Raw genomic sequence first — 18943 nt, forward strand, 5'->3', positions numbered from 1 at the left:
CTTAAAGCAATTACGGGTATGTACAATTGAGAAATTCGTTCAAACCTATTGTAAGAACAAGTGGCGAAAATATGACTACCTATAATATGTACAGAAATAAAAGTAGTTTCATTGATATTTCCAGGGGGCGAAAATACAACGTGTCATATGTAGGGAAATAAATTCAAGTGCTTTAATTGATATTTCATATCTAAAGCCGAAGAACACATCAAACAGAATAATAAAAAAAGGTTCTTTTCAAGATATAAAAAGGAAGGTACCATATATCCGTCTATTTTCTTTCTTTTTTTTTTTTGGTTAAAAGATCAAAATGTTCAAGAAGTTGCTTTTCCGCATTGATACAATTAATTTTGCTACATTTTTTCATCATCATAGGTGGCTTTGAACTCTCCTATAACCGAATTCATCCTTTCAGCCCACTGCTCCCTTTATTCACAGCTCATCACGGCGCCTACCAAAACGACGGGTACAACAGGTTGACAGCAATAAAGAGGGTATAATCACTTATCTGACGGTTTTTTATGCGGGAGATTACTTTTTATTACATGGTTTACAGATTGTTAAAAGATATAATTGATTTACTTGTGGTTGGGATATCTCTTTAATATATAGAAAAATACGTTCCGCTAATTAAGAAATTAATGATGTTTTACGTACACAAATGAAGTGCGTAAGAATCGTGTAAAAGGGATTTCCTTTCAACAATTCTTCAATGTATTCCGATACAGACCGAAACCACATCAAAGGTTACGAATTTTTAATTATTTTTTTTTTCTTTCTTATTTATTTTTCGATATTATGAAATGTTTCAATTGTCAAATTGTTGTTTTGAAAGCGAAAGTTCTTCAATTAGTCCGTATTTGTTATTTATCTTGTTTTATATGGATGGTAAAGTAAACATAGTGGATATAGTTGGTGCTGTCAACTCATACTCTTATAATATACAGCGTGTTTAAAAACAACGTTGGAAGATCAAATTAGCATTATTTCATTCGTCACTTTTATTTCTTCATAATTGATGACAAGATGTTCAAGATTAAATAGAAAAACGATAAAATATTTGTCAGATTCTGACAGTTACGGTGAATAAAATCTCTTTCAGGCTCATTTTGACAAGTCGCCAGTAAAACAAAACTACTGTCATAATGCGAATTTCTATTTTTTTAACCTGACATGATACCTTAAAATATTATAAGCATTTGTGGATCGCAAATGTACGGGAAAGTACACGAATATAAGAGTCGTATTTTGAAAAGTGTACCGGTTACGCATAGATATGCTATTCGATTATAGATATTCAATGGCATCTTTAAACGCTTTATAAAATATTTGTTTGGATTCTATACCTATTTGTTGGATCTTCCTCAGAAACGGCCAGAACTAAAAGTTTGGATAGTCAAATAAGCGAAATATAAAGGTAGCCAAGAATTACAAGTTGCATGTACGTTTTCAAATTTAAATAGAAAATGCAAACTCCGGTTTTAAACGTCCATGCACACATGAGTTTAGTCAAATTTTCCCAAGTAGACACACAATTATTTTCATTCGTGCAATATCGTTTGGGTCGGGATTAGAAGGACGCGATTCGATTGTCTTATAAAGACATGGCCATGTTAGTGATGGTAATCAAAAGTACAATACTGATCAGGATAGTCCGAAAAGGGACAAATCTCAAAATGAATAAGATAAGAATCGAATTTATAAAATCCCTAAATATAAGAATAAGGAGATGTGGTATGATTGCCAAAAAATGCAACTTTCCACTACAGTCCAAATGATGTGTATGTAAGTACTAACTATACCTCGCCAAACAAATTTCAACAATGAGCAAAACCCATACCGCATAGTCATCTGTATAGAGCACTATAAATACGACAAATTTAAAGTTCAATTTAGTTTCTTATTTAATCTTGGACTATAATAATATCATTCTATAGCCGAAACTATTTATTAGTATAAAACACGTGAGATGAGTATAAAATTGATGAAACCTGTACTTGTATATCAATTTAACACGTACACGTAAGATGGGTATAACATTTGAGAAACCCGTACTTGTATATAAATTTAACACGTAGACGTACAAAGATGGGTATAAAATTTGAGAAACCCGTACTTGTATATAAATGTAACACGTACACGTAAGATGGGTATAAAATTGAGAAACCCGTACTTGTATATAAATTTAACACGTACACGTAGGATGGGTATAAAATTGGTGAAACCCGTACTTGTATATAAATTTAACACGTACACGTGGGATGGGTATAAAATTTGAGAAACCCGTAATTGAATATAAATTTAACGACTACACGTAAGATGGGTATAAAATTGGTGAAACCCGTACTTGTATATAATTGTAACACGTACACGTAAGATGGGTAAAAAATTGGTGAATCCCGTACTTGTATATAAATGTAACACGTACACGTAGGATGGGTATAAAATTTGAGAAACCCGTAATTGAATATAAATTTAACGACTACACGTAAGATGGGTATAAAATTGGTGAATCCCGTACTTGTATATAAATGTAACACGTACACGTAGGATGGGTATAAAATTTGAGAAACCCGTAATTGAATATAAATTTAACGACTACACGTAAGATGGGTATAAAATTGGTGAAACCCGTACTTGTATATAAATTTAACGACTACACGTAAGATGGGTATAAAATTGATGAAACCAGTACTTGTATATAAATTTAACGACTACACGTAAGATGGGTATAAAATTTGAGCAACCCGTAATTGAATATAAATTTAACGACTACACGTAAGATGGGTATAAAATTGATGAAACCCGTACTTGTATATAAATTTAACGACTACACGTAAGATGGGTATAAAATTGATGAAACCCGTACTTGTATATAAATGTAACACGTACACGTAGGCTGGGTATAAAATTGATGAAACCCGTACTTGTATATAAATGTAACACGTACACGTAGGATGGGTATAAAATTTGAGAAACCCGTAATTGAATATAAATTTAACGACTACACGTAAGATGGGTATAAAATTGATGAAACCCGTACTTGCATATAAATTTAACGACTACACGTAAGATTGGTATAAAATTGATGAAACCCGTACTTGTATATAAATGTAACACGTACACGTAAGTTGGGTATAAAATTGGTGAAACCCGTACTTGTATATAAATGTAACACGTACACGTAGGATGGGTATAAAATTTGAAAAACCCGTACTTGTATATAAATTTAACGACTACACATAAGATGGGTATAAAATTGATGAAACCCGTACTTGTATATAAATGTAACACGTACACGTAAGATGGGTATAAAATTGGTGAATCCCGTACTTGTATATAAATGTAACACGTACACGTAGGATGGGTATAAAATTTGAGAAACCCGTAATTGAATATAAATTTAACGACTACACGTAAGATGGGTATAAAATTGGTGAATCCCGTACTTGTATATAAATGTAACACCTACACGTAGGATGGGTATAAAATTTGAGAAACCCGTAATTGAATATAAATTTAACGACTACACGTAAGATGGGTATAAAATTGATGAAACCCGTACTTGTATATAAATTTAACACGTACACGTAGGATGGGTATAAAATTGATGAAACCCGTACTTGTATATAAATGTAACACGTACACGTAAGATGGGTATAAAATTGATGAAACCCGTACTTGTATATAAATTTAACGACTACACGTAAGATGGGTATAAAATTGATGAAACCCGTACTTGTATATAAATTTAACGACTACACGTAGGATGGGTATAAAATTGATGAAACCCGTACTTGTATATAAATTTAACGACTACACGTAAGATGGGTATAAAATTGATGAAACCCGTACTTGTATATAAATTTAACGACTACACGTAAGATGGGTATAAAATTGGTGAATCCCGTACTTGTATATAAATTTGGTGAAGGTATCAGCCGTAAGTGTAAACTTTAGATAAACTTCAAACAATTGTTATGCTGATGATTCTACTTTTAAATGGGATGTCCTTAGATATTTGTCAACTAATCGCATTGTTTGTCTGGCAAATATTTAGTTATCTATAAACACTGTGCGGGACAAATTTGCCATTCCGGTATCGGCAAATCTGACTTTGTCGGTTTACAAGATATCAAAAAAAAAATTTGCCCAGTGATAGATTATTGAAAAACTGAAAAAATGCCATATGTCCCAACTTGTCACTGTTGTCACTCTTGTCACTGCAGCTGATTAAAAGTACATTTCCCATGGGAAATTTGATAATTCCCATGGGAATATTAGAATTTCCCATGGGAACATTGGAAGTTCCCATGGGAAAAAATACTTTTCCCATGGGAAGTTTAGAGTTCCCATAGGAACTTTAAAGTTCCCATGGGAAAAGATGAATACAAAAAGTTCCCATGGGAATTAATTCTTCCCATGGGAACAAATTTTCTTCCCATGGGAACAATTTTTCTTCCCATGGGAACAATATTTCTTCCCATGGGAACAAATCTTCTTCCCATGGGAACAATTTTTCTTCCCATGGGAACAATTTTTTTTCACATAGGAACAATTTTTCTTCCCATGGGAACATACTATATTACAATATATTACAATACAAACATTATTTTCCATTTGAATTTTTTTCTTCAGAAAAATTACAATTTGTTGCAAATACTGGATATATGAGAATAAAAGAGAATATACTTTTGCCTTAGCTGGATGGAAAGCTGTAGGGCATAACACATTTTTGGAACCTTGTAAAACATCTCAGAAAAGCAGATTTGTCTCCGGGACAAGTTTGCAATTCCGCTGAGTGCAAAAGTTGTTCACCTTAATTTTTGGAGTTACATCAAAATGAAGTTGATAACTTGGTTGGTATTGGTTCCCTGATATTTGTCCTAAAATTTTTTGGCTCTAGCACCACTGTTAAAAAAGTTATGCCCCTTTTTTCAACAATTTCCTTAGAGGAATAGTTGTTTTCCTCAAGGGAAATCAAATTTCCCTAAAGGAAAAAGATTTTTCCTCAAAGGCAAATTGTTTTTTCCTCAAGGGAAATTGTTTATTCAAGGGAAAAAGATTTCCTTCAAGACAACAAATTTCCTCTAAGGAAATCATTGTTATTCAAATTTCCTCTAAGGAAATTTCTGAACATCAAATTTCCCTTATTTGTTCTTGTTAAACATTTCTTCTCTATACCATGTATACAAACAGTATATGAATATAATTATTACAAGACTGTATAGTTGATGCAAATGATATTCAAAACTTTCATAAATGTTTGACTCAACATTTTAATGACATTGAAAATTGATAAAGTCTGACTGTTTAGATCTAGGTATTGTTCATACTTTTTATAAAATTTAACTATGATTTATAAAAAAAATTTGTAGCAAATGATTCTGTTTTCTTTGTAATTGTTTCAATGCAATACATTAATAAGCAACCAATTTGAATGTCATACCATTTGTGGTGTTCTAAAGAATTTGTTTATATATTTGCAGATTAAATAATAAAATATACACTTTTCGTGTTATTTTAAATTAAAATTGTCTTCTGTTTCAGCTTGTGTACAGTTATTCAATCCACTACGTAAGAATTCAGTGAATACATTATTCCATTCACTTAACATTTTCCTTCAATTCTAAGAGAAAACATTTTTGCAAATTGTTCTTCAATGATCTTCTTCCGTATATTTGATATGAGGGAGCGATGTAAATGAGTGGATAAAACTGGTGTTCCTTTTTTCAACAACAAAATAGTATTTGTTCTGCATTCTCCTTTCTTTCGAATAATATATATAATATGTTGTTGCTTTTATGCAATAGTGTTTTTGTGTATCTATGATAGAACTCCATTTTGTTTATGGGCATTATCATGTGATAATGATGAAATTTCCTGTTTCTTTTTTGCAGGAAAGCACACATTCCAGTTCAAATTAATCCAATTATGCACTTTGTAAATAAATTTCAACTTTAAGTTTCCTCTTCAGTAATGACCTATTGATCATGAAAACCAAGATGTCTGATAACCTATAAATACACAAAATAAACAAATAAAATGTTATAAATGGAGAGAGAAACAGCAATAAATGTTTTTCATATTTATCTTTCTTTATTAAAATTCATTAAGTAAACTTGAACCTTGGGAAAAATAATTAGCTGTGATGTAGACTAGAAAGTATAAAACGCAAAATAAAGTATTCACGAAAAATTAGTTGATTTACATTAGTCCAGTCTGTGTTTGCAGGAAATTTACATCATAGGTTGCCATATTCCTATTGTGCCTGTCCAAAGTTCAGAGCCTGTAGTTTTTGTAAGTTTAGTCTGACACTAAAATTTAGTGGTTGTTGTTGTTGTTGTTTCATACCGGTTATATTTATTTTTTGTAATTTATTTTGTAATAAACTAGGCAATTAGTTTTACAGTTTGGACATGTTGGATTGTTTCAATTTTTCATCTTTGGGTCTTTTATAGCTGCCTACTTTGACTATAGGGTATGGATTTTCTCATTATTGAAGGTCGTCACAGGCCTACTATTGCTTTCTTAAAGCCATGATAGTTTTCATATTTAATATACCACATCTTTTAATTTTTATAGTAATCATGATTATCATCTTTCAAGTTCAACAACTTTAAAAAAAAAAAATAAAAGTGGCCTTACCATTTAGGTTTAGTTTGCTTCTGCAAATTTTAAATTGCCTATCATTTCTGCTGTTTATAATTTCTCTGTATCTTCTATAGTTCTTGTCCTATACATAAAAGAGTAAAAGTTATTATTGAATGGCATCTTGCATCAATATTTTTTTTTTGCTGTTTAATGTACATGATGTATATTAATGTGTGTTTAATAAGAAGAGTGCACACGCTGAAATGTCTCGCCTTCTTTTACTAATCATTGATAATATGTTGATAGTCCTAAGTATAAAGCTTTATCACAACTGTCACATAAACTTAACATTAACCAAGATAAATAAATAAAGACTAATGAACCATGAGAATGAGGTCAATGTCAGATGAACCATGCCAGGCAGACATATACAGCTAACAATGCTTCAATGCAACAATTATAGTTGACCTATTACTTATAGTTTAAGAAAAATAGACCAAATCACAAAAACACTGATCAATGAACCGTGAAAATGAGATCAAGGTCAAATAAAACCTGCGCCACTGACCATGCTGACATATAGATCATAAAATATTTCTATACACCAAATACAGTTGACCTATGGCTTATAGTATTTAATAGATAAAGACCAAAACTCAAAAACTTAACTTTGACCACTGAACCATGAAAATGAGGTCAAGGTCAGATGACATCATCCCACTAGACATGTACACCTTACAATCATTTCATACAACAAATATAGTAGACCTATTGCATAAAGTATGAGAAAAACAGACCAAAACACAAAAACTTAACTATAACCACTGAACCATGAAAATTGTCATAAATAGCATAGACACCTCTTAGTTTTGAGAACAACATGCGTTAATTGTGCAAGTATAATCATTGATAAATCATGCACAGGATTGACTTTTTTAAAAAAGCCTATATATTGAAATTTTCTGAAAATATTGCATGCATTTATTAATATGACCAATTTCAAGAAATGCGCAAAGATGTGAGATGATTTATATAATTGTAATTTCAGGAGGCCTTTGTGACCTTTGTATGATTTTTATTTTAGTTTCTTTTTTTATATCGAAGAGTTTTATATGACGTCCATTATCACTCAACTAGTATACATTTTTGTTTAATGGCAAGCTAAAGCATGCCTCACAGGCAGGGATCCAGGAGGGTCTGAGGGTTGGACATGTTGGAACCCCCTTTCTTCATTGTTCTTTATTGGACGATCAATGCATTTGAATTTTAAAATTAACACCATTCGAACGTAAATATATTTCAAAACTAAGACGCTGCAATGTAAAATCCCAGTAGAGCTGGGAAGATGGTAATAAGTCATTCCAAAAGAAAAAAGGACATGCAATCTGTGTTTAACTGCAATTGGCAATGAATTCCATTATTTATTTGAATGCAATTCTTTATTAGTTAAAAAATATCAGAAATCAGCATATTCCAGAGTACTTTGTGAAATATCAGAATTAAGCAAAAATGAAAGGACTAACTGTCATTGACAAATATTAACTTATTACTTTTTTTTTTTTTTAAAATGTGTCTATATATATAATTCATTTCAAAGTTAACTAAAATATTATAATGTTAAAATATTATAATATAAAGTAATTTTCCATATATTTTATTTCTAAGTTGTTTTATTTATTTTTTTAATTGTATGTGATTGTATTTGGTAATTTACCTCTTAATTGTTTCACATGTCAATGTGACGGAGTGTTTTTCAAATAAAGCAGATTGTATTGTATTGTATTGAATGGGGACATGTAGTTGGACCCCCCCCCCCCATTTGTCTTTGGTTAGGAACCCCTCCTCGGGTTGTGGGATTTTCTCGTTGCATTGAAGACCCATTGGTGCCCTTTGGCTGTTATCTGCTCTTTGGTCTTTTGATACATTCTCCATTTACATTTCGATTTTATATTCAGTTCTATTATAAGTATTAGACTTCTTGTTGATTTGGTTTCACATTTCGGCTTCGTCAGAGGAAAGCGTTCCAGAAATAAAATAGCCTTGCAAGACGTCATAATTATTTGCCAAATAATTTGGACTAGATTTTCACCACCATCAACATTGTAAAGCTTGTCTCACTGTGGAAGAAATGAGTTTGGCGCGTTTACAAAAATACAATTGTCTGTGCTGACAGGGGAGTGTGTGTGCATACCATTATTTAAATTTTCTAAACCTTCTTTTTCAATATTTTGTGCATTTCTTGGTAATATACTGTCAGACCTCGAATGCTGCTTTACAAAAACGATCAACTTACAAGTAATGTAGGGGAAGGAAACTAGCTAAAAAGACCAAAAATGGGGTCTCATTTGGGGGTTCTGTTCACGGATCTCGCTTTATAGTTACTATTTATTTTTTTTAGATTCCCGCATCCCGCTTACACTATGTAAGTAAACAATTCTAATATTTTTGTAATTTCCTATGTCCCGCTAAACTTCATTTCCAGTTTTCACGGCACAAAATTTTGACTATTAGTGACACTGAGTACTGTGGTATTTTACCAATAGTAAGGCCATATATTTCGGTGTGTAGAAATACCGCAAAGGAATTCTTAATGGCGCTGACTAAGAAGAAAGTTTTTGCATTAACTAAGGACACTAAAACGATGTTTTAAGATCACAGAGAATATGGATATATAGGAGGATATGATTAAATACCTCATATCTGTAAAGTTAGGTATCAATAGATATTGTAATTTTGAAGTTAAATGACTTTTTAATCAACGCGTGCCACTCGGCACGTGACCAACGGCTTATTGCAAATTCACTAATCATCATGTTCAATCAACCTAATCCAATACACAATTGTCTTTTTATCGTTACTTATAGATTAATTAATGGTTGTTGTTGAATAAACCTAACGGTTTAGCGTGGTAAAATTTCAAGTTTATGAAAGAAAAATAAAAAAAAAATGAATTTTGTGTTTTAAAACTTTGCCTTTGTTATATTTCGTTTTTAAGGAAATTGCTATGCAAGCTTTTATTAAAATTAAAGAACCCTATTTTTAGATACAAATTGAGACAAAAATGCTTTTGAGATTTCGTTTCCTTTTTAACAACATAAGAGTTTACATATATATTATCATTATACCTTGAATGAAAGACATATGCATGAGTGTATGTGGTGTCCGTGGGGTTCTTCTAAATCCGATTACAGAAGTAATATAGAAAAACTCCAAGAGGTAAAATTATATTACGTTTTAAAAAGAGACTATAAATCATTACAGTCTCCTATGAACAATAACTTTAAAACTGATGTCAATGCTTTTTTTTAACAATTCATCTTTATTTCAACAATTGAAGATGAATACCATTTTATTTTATAAAGTAATAAGCATCTTGATGTAAGAAATATAATTCACAATGTGCAGGCGCGAATCTAGAGCTTGAAGCGGAGGTTTGGGGGAGGGGGTACGTGATAAATGTTTAGAATACTAGAGAAGTTTTCTTGTTATATAAAACCATATGTTTTTCAATAAATGGAAAACTTTTTGTTCATCCGGCATATGGTTACTCTAAATAAACTTTTGATTAGTTTAATTATTTGATTACAGATCGTATCTACCCGTTTTGCAATTGCTGTATCACCCTAAGTGAGGCTAATAATGATATGTATAATAAAATATAGAGGTAGCAGTCTTGGATTGTCTTAATTAAATCCTTTGATCCTCTAATTATCAAGTTACCCTCTGGCCAATGTAATTATGACTTGTGTATATTTAAAGAAGTTTCTATATATATCTTTATTCTCATAAAGCAAATGCATTACATCGGTACAGAGATAACAAATACAACAATAAATATTTACAATATGTACAAAACAAGCGAGAGAGGTTACAAAAGTTACAAGCCAGGAGTACATCACGGGCCGACAAACACAAGTATTTATATTTTCTATAAAAAAAAAAAAAAACAAAGCTTCTTCAGAACTGGTTTTCTTGTACTTGACATAAGTTCAGAGAATTTAACTGTATTTTGCCGTTTTGTAAAATATGCAGTTAAAAACTCTTTTCGTTTTTGATTGAAAAATTTGCATTCAAATATAAAATGATATTCGTCACCTATTTGTCGATTGTTACATAGACTGCAAAAGCGGTTTTCTCTGATTACGTTTTGCCATCTTCCTGTTTAAATCGGCAACTTAGTATTAGTCGTTTGAAATCGACAAAAAACAATAGCGTCTTTGAAGTCCAAAATATTAAAATATTCTTCAATTCCAAGTTTTTCTTAAAAATTTTGTAGTTTATACCTTTTGACGAATTTTGAATGAGGGAATTCCAGTTCTGAATATATTGATCTAGCAATCTCTGCTTTATGACAGTTTTTAACCATTCTTTATTAACAAAATTTTGTGACTCCCATATGTTTGAGAAACCACAATCTTGAAATATTTTTTGTATAAACAAGATCCATTTTATCTGGTTATTATGTAGCGACAACGTGTCACCCTATTCAATATATAGTAAAGATAACATTAAAAAATATTTTAAGATTTTCAAGCGGTTTGGTTAGGTGTCACGTTGACAGGGGGGGGGGGGGGGGGTCTGGGTTCACCTTAATTATGATTAAAACATGTTTTTTGTACTGCCTCTTATTAACAGAAACTAAAATCTCATTAAAAATGAAAAATCAGAATATATTTTAATATAAAATTTGTAGAACAGAAGTTAAGTATCCCATAAAACATCATGAATCATTATACATGCAGAGACCAAAGCAGCAAAGATATAGTCAATAGAATCTATTTGCATTTGCCTATGTTCTATCCTTATAAAACCTTGCTGTGGGGCATGGTCTCTGACATCAGAAAAATGAATGAAGTATTGGCAACTGGACGTTGTAGCAACCAAATATAAATCCTCACTTTTCCGTGAAGTGTTCACAATTATTTGTCTTTTTAAAATTAAAAGGATTAAAAATTCCCAAACTGAAAAGAGTTGAAAATACTTTATTACTTTAGAAGTAAAAATTATAACAGACAGAATAAATACGGCAGAAACAAACAAATGGGAAAAAAATAGAGAACAATTTGAAATACCATATATACATGTTTAAACAGTATACTAGCAGATTATGAACGGGTCAAGGTTGAGCGAATGTGAATTTCTACCTATTACACTATTTTAAAAGGTGACAATCACTTTTTTGAGGCACGTGTCGAATACACATTAGATAACTTTCTAATTAAAAAAGGTATAATTGTAAAATTTAAAATCATGAATTTTTACAAAGTCTATTTTTATATGCCATGTCCTTTGTAACAGTTGTATCATTCCATCAGGTCCTTAGTGCACAATTTTGTTCTTAGTGCACTAAGGAGGTCCTTTGCGGTATTACTACGGACCCCATATATTTGAAGCTGTTCAAAAATACTGTACATTATAGGTACGTGTATCAGATTGAACAATAATTGTCATATATATAAAAAGAATAAGTAATCTGGTATGAAATATGTCCACTGGAACGACCGTGCAAGTGCTATATATATATATATATATTATAGCCAGTCAAGGTCGTTAAAAACTTCCATTTGTTGTTGTCCACTGAAAATAAGCTCTTGAATACACGAATCCCCGTTTTATTAATGCCAAATTTTTTTGTTAGTATTTCTTATTCTTTTTCTTATGATTTTATCATATTTTTTTTGTGAAATTTTCTGTGTGGTTGAACATGAAATTGCCTCCGATGCTACAAAGAAAATTTGTTTAATGTCAAATGTTGGAATATATGCTAAGTATTACACGTGGACAGGATGTTCCCCAAAAAAATAAGTTATACACACCCCGAGGGTACACGCTAGTGTCATATGGAAAATTACTGGGTCACCTGTAAGATGGTAATCAGCCATGCAACTAATCAGGTTACTTAGCTGACCATGTCACTTCAATTTAAAGTTTATCGGTAGATCAAAATGATAAATTCGTTTTAATTAAACATTTCAGATCTAAAGGATTTATCATTATAATGAAGTGAAATAATTAAACCATATCGTATTATTTCTCAAAAGATTATTTATTTTCATATTTTTTTTTTATCTATGCCGGGAAAGAATTGAAAACTGTATTTATAATTTTTAAATCTATTTTATAAAAAAATCCGTGTAGGTCTCATGAAATGGAACCCACGCATGCCTACTTAATATTTATAAAGGAGTAGGTTCAGTAAGACCCCTTTTCGGTCCCAAAATATAGCAGTTTTACTAAATTGTATAGTACTAGAACCGAACACCTGTTTTGGGATATATATACATATAGTTAATTTACCGTAAATAACTGCGAGAAAATGAATAATACACAAGTTGATAATTGTCTCTTCTCTGCTTATTAATTTGCATGCAATATTTTCTCTGATCACCGACACTAATAATAATTACCTAAAAAAAATAGGTGCTCCGTACTGGGAAGATCATATCGGATCCTATCAATTTATTGGTTCCATTCCCCCAATAAAATGAGTCTACACGTCTCCTTAGAAAAAATGCCTTGCAATGCGTCTGGACTACTAAGTACTTCCATATAATTTCGAAAACAGATAATAATCTATTTCACTGGATGAGATTGGGCTGACGGATTTTTAAATGGAAATGTATTAATTTTTATTTATAGCACAAGTTTTACAAGGCAAGATTATTCACCCTTTTCGCCCTACAAATCAAATGGTTGCCTCCTTACACCTACACGAGCTAAAACACATACATATGAACATTTGATATCATTTATTTTGTGTGACAACTCTTCACCAATGACCTGAGTGAAAGGTTGACATGGGCAGATCCAGAAATTTCCATTTTTTTTTTTTTTAAATTTGGGGGGGGGGGGGGGGGGGGGGGAGAACAGAGGGGGATGCTTGCTCCAGTCATGCTTCAATGATTCCCTATATAATCAACAAAATATTTCACACCAAAAAGGGGGGCGGGGCTTTCTCCTTAATAAGAAATCTCTGTTTTCAGGCATAGGCTCATATAAATTTGCCTTTTGAAGAACTGAAATAAATATGAAACGGCTAATGAGTTTTCAGATGCTTTACATTAAAATACATCATGTACATACATGTGACATACACAATTATATATAAATGTAGAATCAAATCTTGATAAATGTATGTAGTTGAAATTGTTAGCTTTAAACATTAAAAAAATGAACTCCCAAAGTTTAAACACAATTAAGAATGACCATGTACATGATGTAGTCTGTAATGTATGCCATTGCCATGAAGCTAGATCATTGTAGGTAAACTGTCATCTATTCCCTTAAATCTTTGTCCCCAGTCACCCCAAGTTTGATTTAAATTTATAGTCAAGTATATATCTACTCTATTAGGTCTCTAGTTTGGATAGTGTATAACTTGCAAATTAAAATTATACTCCTTCCAAATTTCTTTCTTTAAAATATTATGGATGAAATAGCAAGTAAAGGATGAAATTAAATTGGATAAAATGTGTTAATTTTTTTTGGTAAAGTCATGAAAGTAGTATGTCTGAAGTTGTCAAACTTAATTATTGACCCTTCAGGGGCGGATCCAGTCATTTTAAAAAGGGGTTTCCTAACCCAGGACAAAAAGGGGGGGGGGATAATTACATGTCCCCATTCAAATGCATTGATAGTCCAAAAAAGGGGGGTCTTTGACACATTCCCCATTCCCATTCTCTATTTATCATGTAGTCGTCGTAGTCCGAAGACACTTGGTTTTCCCATAATTACTTTTAGTATAAGTTAACAGAAATCTATGAAACTCAAACACAGGGTTTGTGTCCAGAGTTTTTGTCCAGAGTTTAGGAATTACATGAATTAGGGGCCAAAAGGGGCCAATATTAAACTTTTGTTTGATTTTATAGAAAATTGAATTATTGGGGTTCTTTGATATATATATATATATATTCCAAATCTAACTGTGTATTTAGATTCCTAGTTTTTTGGTCCTGTTTAAATTGGTCTATCTTAAGGTTCAAAGGGTCCAAAATTAAATATTCAGATTCAGCATATTGACATGATTAAAGAACACCAAGAATTTAAATATTATTAAAATCAAAATAAGTTTACTTAGATTTTTAGTATGGGCCCAAATTTCAAGTTGGTCCAAAATTGGGGTCCAATATTTTACTTTGTTTGATTTAAAAAAAAATGAATATATGGGGTTCTTTGATATGCTGAATCTAACCATTCATTTAGATTTTTGATATTTTGGCCCATTATCAAATTGGTCCACATTGAGATCTAAAGGGTCCAAAAATGAACTTTATTTGATTTCATCAAATAATGAATTATTTGGGTTCTTTGATCATGTTGATATGCTGCATCTAACTATGTATTAAGATTTTGAATATTGGACCATTTTAGAGGTTAATTGTCAATTTAAAATTTTTAAGTACTTGGACCACATTCATTCAATGTAAGAAACCTATGCTGCATCAACTATTGAATCACAATCCAAATTTACAATTCAGAGTTGTATCCATAAAATTGAGAATGGAAATGGGGAATTTGTCTAAGAGACAACAACCCGACCAAATAAAAAAACAACAGCAGAAGGTCACCAACAGGTCTTCAATGTAGCGAAAAATTCCTGCACCCGGAAGCGTCCTTCAGCTGGCCCCTAAACAAATATATACTAGTTCAGTGATAATGAACGCCATACTAATTTCCAAAGTGTACACAAGAAACTAAAATTAAAATAAAACAAGACTAACAAAGGCCAGAGGCTCCTGACTTGGGACAGGCGCAAAATGTGGCGGGGTTAAACATGTTTGTGAGATCTCAACCTCCCCCTATACCTCTAACCAATGTAGAAAAGTTTGAATTGAATGTTGTGTCCATACTTGCTCCAACTGTTCAGGGTTTAAAGTGTACGTTTGTATCAAGCTGAGCCATGCATAGCATTCGTATTGGTTATTTATATATTAATTTGAAATTTTGACGAGTGAGACACATACAGATTATACTGTAAACAATATTTCAGAGTTTAACGTAGTCAAGCAAAACAAATCATAGAAGAATAGTTGAATCATGTTTTTGTTGTCCAATGAAAAATTAGTACGAACACCAAGAAAAAGTATGGGAATGTTTGTTTTTTAAACTATTGACCAGGGTGAAAGTCTTTGAAAGTCATGACTGACAAAAAGTTTGTGAAATGAAATAGCACAAATATTCCATTCTTATTAAATATTATTGTATATAAAGAAAATACTGATGTTTAATAATAGTTTTTACCCTTTTTATGTTTTATAGGACAAGAAATATAGAAAAATAATGAAAAATATAAACAGTTTCAATAGAAATGAGCGACAAAACAAGATAAACAGAATACAACAAGGCCTAAATGGTAAGACCACTTCTATATACTGTAAATTCAGAAATTATTGCTTGCATTTATTATTGTGATTTTTCAGGGAATGGACAACTTATTGTGATTACAAAAAAAATCTGCATCAATTATATATACATGATATATATATGTTTCTGTTATCAAAATATGATTTCTTATTTTTGCGATACTCACCCAGTCACATTAATTGCATTACTAAAAACCTCTGGATAATTTCTAAATTACAGTAATAAACATGATAAAAGTAATTGCCTTTGAATGATAACTCTTATAAAAATAAGAAGATGTGGTATGGTAAATGAGTGACTTATCCACCAGAGTTCAAAGAAGTGGATGCAAGAAATTAAAGGCCAATGATGGGCTGGCCTTCAATAATGAGACAACACTTCCTTTATAGGTCAGCCAATAAAGATCCCAACATGAAAAGATTTAAACAATCCAATTTAGTTCAACATGTTCAAAAACAATAACAATTAATAAAAAAATATCATGTCTGTGAGCACTCAACCTCTTACCTGACCATAATATAGAACATTTGTTCAAATAACACAACATATGAACATTCTATAACAACTTTTGCAAGTGGCTAAACTTTAAATATCACTGCAAGGCACTAAACAACGAATATTAAATCTTGGACACAAAGCACTGAAATTAGAGAACTCATATAAAGCATGACAAGTAAGAATATCAAATGAAAGTTTCTCAAATGTTAAAGTCATATGAAACGAGTGAGTGATGAAAAATAAAGTTTGTCCAACTTTTGAACCAATGCATGTATACATCATAAACTTAGTCCTCTGTGCACGATTTTATCATTATTTTCACAAGTATATCATATAAATCGTCAATTTTTTTTTCTCTCTGTTTGTTATGATTTAACAAATAATGCTGCTCATTAAATGCCGTGTTTTGAAGCTGAGTTTTACCGATTGTCACCTTATAGTAAACAAATCACAAAAAGCATGGGTATTGAGCACGTGTTTAACATGTATAATCAGCTATTTGTTTATTTCAATGACAGATCCATGCGTATTGTGGTCACCGGATTTTTACAAGGAGGGTTACGCTCGGGTCACTATGTATATGGAAAATATGTATCGGTGAATTGCTTCCTGGAAGCAAGCAATTAAAAATAAGTAAACTTCTTCTAAATGTGGACAAATTAAAGAATTTTCCTCAGAAAAAAGTATATGTACTTAAGTTGCATAATGAAAACTATCCATTTAGTTATAAAAAACATAATTATTATACATATTTTTTTTTTATTTGAGGTTTCTTATGACTTTAATTAAAACATGATAAAATAAGCTTATTTATATTGCTGTTTTTTTCTCCATTTATCATGTTTATAACTTTTTTTTTATTTTGTGTATTTATAGGTCAGATATCTTGGTTTTTATGATCATCGTCAGGTCCTGCAAGTCTATACTGAAGAGGAAACTTATTTGTTAATACTTTTCTACATAATGTGCTAATTGGATTAATTAATGTGAAATGAACTCAATTGTGTGTTTTTTTGGAAAAAGAAATAGAAAAAATTCTACAAAATTGCTATAAACAAAATGGAGTACTATCAAAGATGCACAAGAACACAATGGTGTAAAATGTAACAACCTACATATTCACTGATGGATTATGGAGAAATTAAGAAAAAAATAGTATCTTTGTCATGTTTGTTGTCGAAATAAACACATGCGTTATCCATTCATGTACATAATATTATGTACATGGCTCTCCATCATATCAAATATACAGAGAAGATGTTTGAAGAACAAGTTGCCAAAATTTATTCAACCAATTGAAGGAAGATGTCTTGTGGATGGAATTATTTATGCACTGAACTGTTATGTAGGGGGTAGAATAAATATACACAGCAGCTGAAACAGAAGACAAGTTAATTTGACATGAAAAGTGTTTATTTTAGGCCTAAATTAAAATATTGTTTGTTTGCCCTTTTCCGACCCTATGTTTTGAAACAGGGTAGGTAGGTAGGTAAAATATTTTACTTTTTTCCCCAAAAAAATAACTTGGCTCGGTATATTATTTGTCATGGGTAGGCAGGTAGGTAAAATATTTTATTTTATAGATACAAAATCTGCATAATGTCATTTTTTTGTCCGTTTTGTTTTTGCAAATAAGTTTTCCGCTGGGACTATTAGTTTTGAAAAAAAAATATATAAGAGATAACTTTGTACTGGTAAGATAATGTCCGGGCAGACATATATTACTAGTAGAAAAAGTCCAAAAGTTTACAGGGTTTTGTCACTTTTGGTTCATGTCAGATATAAATTATTTAGAGGCAACGTTAACATAATCATTCTGATATGCGGATCACAAAAGGTCATCCCTACATAGAATACAACGTCCGTTTACAAATTAGTTTGTACACACGTTAATACTTTTGTATCAAACGAACTTTTTTGTAAATGTCTAAAATGAACCCTGCTCTTTAAGTTTAAAGGTACAGAGTAACGTACTTCATATCATGATTTCAGAAAGCGTTCAACATCGATTTCAAACAAATGCTTTGAAACTTCAAATGCAAGTGTTCATGTCAAACGCTCAGGTGATACCAAACGGACTGGACCTTATACGTAAAGATAAAACCCGAGGATTCCGGTAAAAAAGTTTTGAGCGGGAAATACAAATATAAGATTTTTGGTAGGAACGAAAAAATAAAATAAAATAAAATCTTGCTGGTAAATACAAATAAAAGATTTTCAGGCGGAACGAATTGATAGGGTCGGTCGGTAAAGGGCAAACAAACAATATTTTAATTTAAGCCTTATATAATCTTTTGTATCAACATGATCAATAATTCAGTCTAGGAGAAAATATATTTATACTGTTTGTCAATGTTTGTACTGTTATGAAATTTTTATAGAGGAAAAACATTTCCTTAAGGGAAATTTGATGTTCAGAAATTTCCTTAGAGGAAATTTGAAGAACAATGATTTCCTTAGAGGAAATTTCCTCAAAGGAAAATTTGAA

General features: G+C 31.3%; 2 long non-coding RNA genes across 2 annotated transcripts; one reads left to right on the top strand and one right to left on the bottom strand.

Moving 5' to 3' along the window:
- Positions 1-5254: 5254 nt before the first annotated feature.
- Positions 5255-8911, bottom strand: LOC143058424 (uncharacterized). Its single transcript, XR_012973055.1, has 3 exons — positions 8786-8911; positions 6649-6736; positions 5255-6017 (listed from the first exon to the last, which is right to left on the bottom strand). It is a non-coding gene; the product is annotated as an uncharacterized LOC143058424 (long non-coding RNA).
- Positions 8912-13079: 4168 nt separating this feature from the next.
- LOC143058425 (uncharacterized) lies at positions 13080-17844 on the top strand. Its single transcript, XR_012973056.1, has 3 exons — positions 13080-13213; positions 15853-15946; positions 17332-17844. It is a non-coding gene; the product is annotated as an uncharacterized LOC143058425 (long non-coding RNA).
- Positions 17845-18943: the final 1099 nt, after the last annotated feature.

Source organism: Mytilus galloprovincialis, chromosome 14 (genome assembly GCF_965363235.1).
Source record: "Mytilus galloprovincialis chromosome 14, xbMytGall1.hap1.1, whole genome shotgun sequence".
Lineage (NCBI taxonomy): Eukaryota > Metazoa > Mollusca > Bivalvia > Mytilida > Mytilidae > Mytilus > Mytilus galloprovincialis.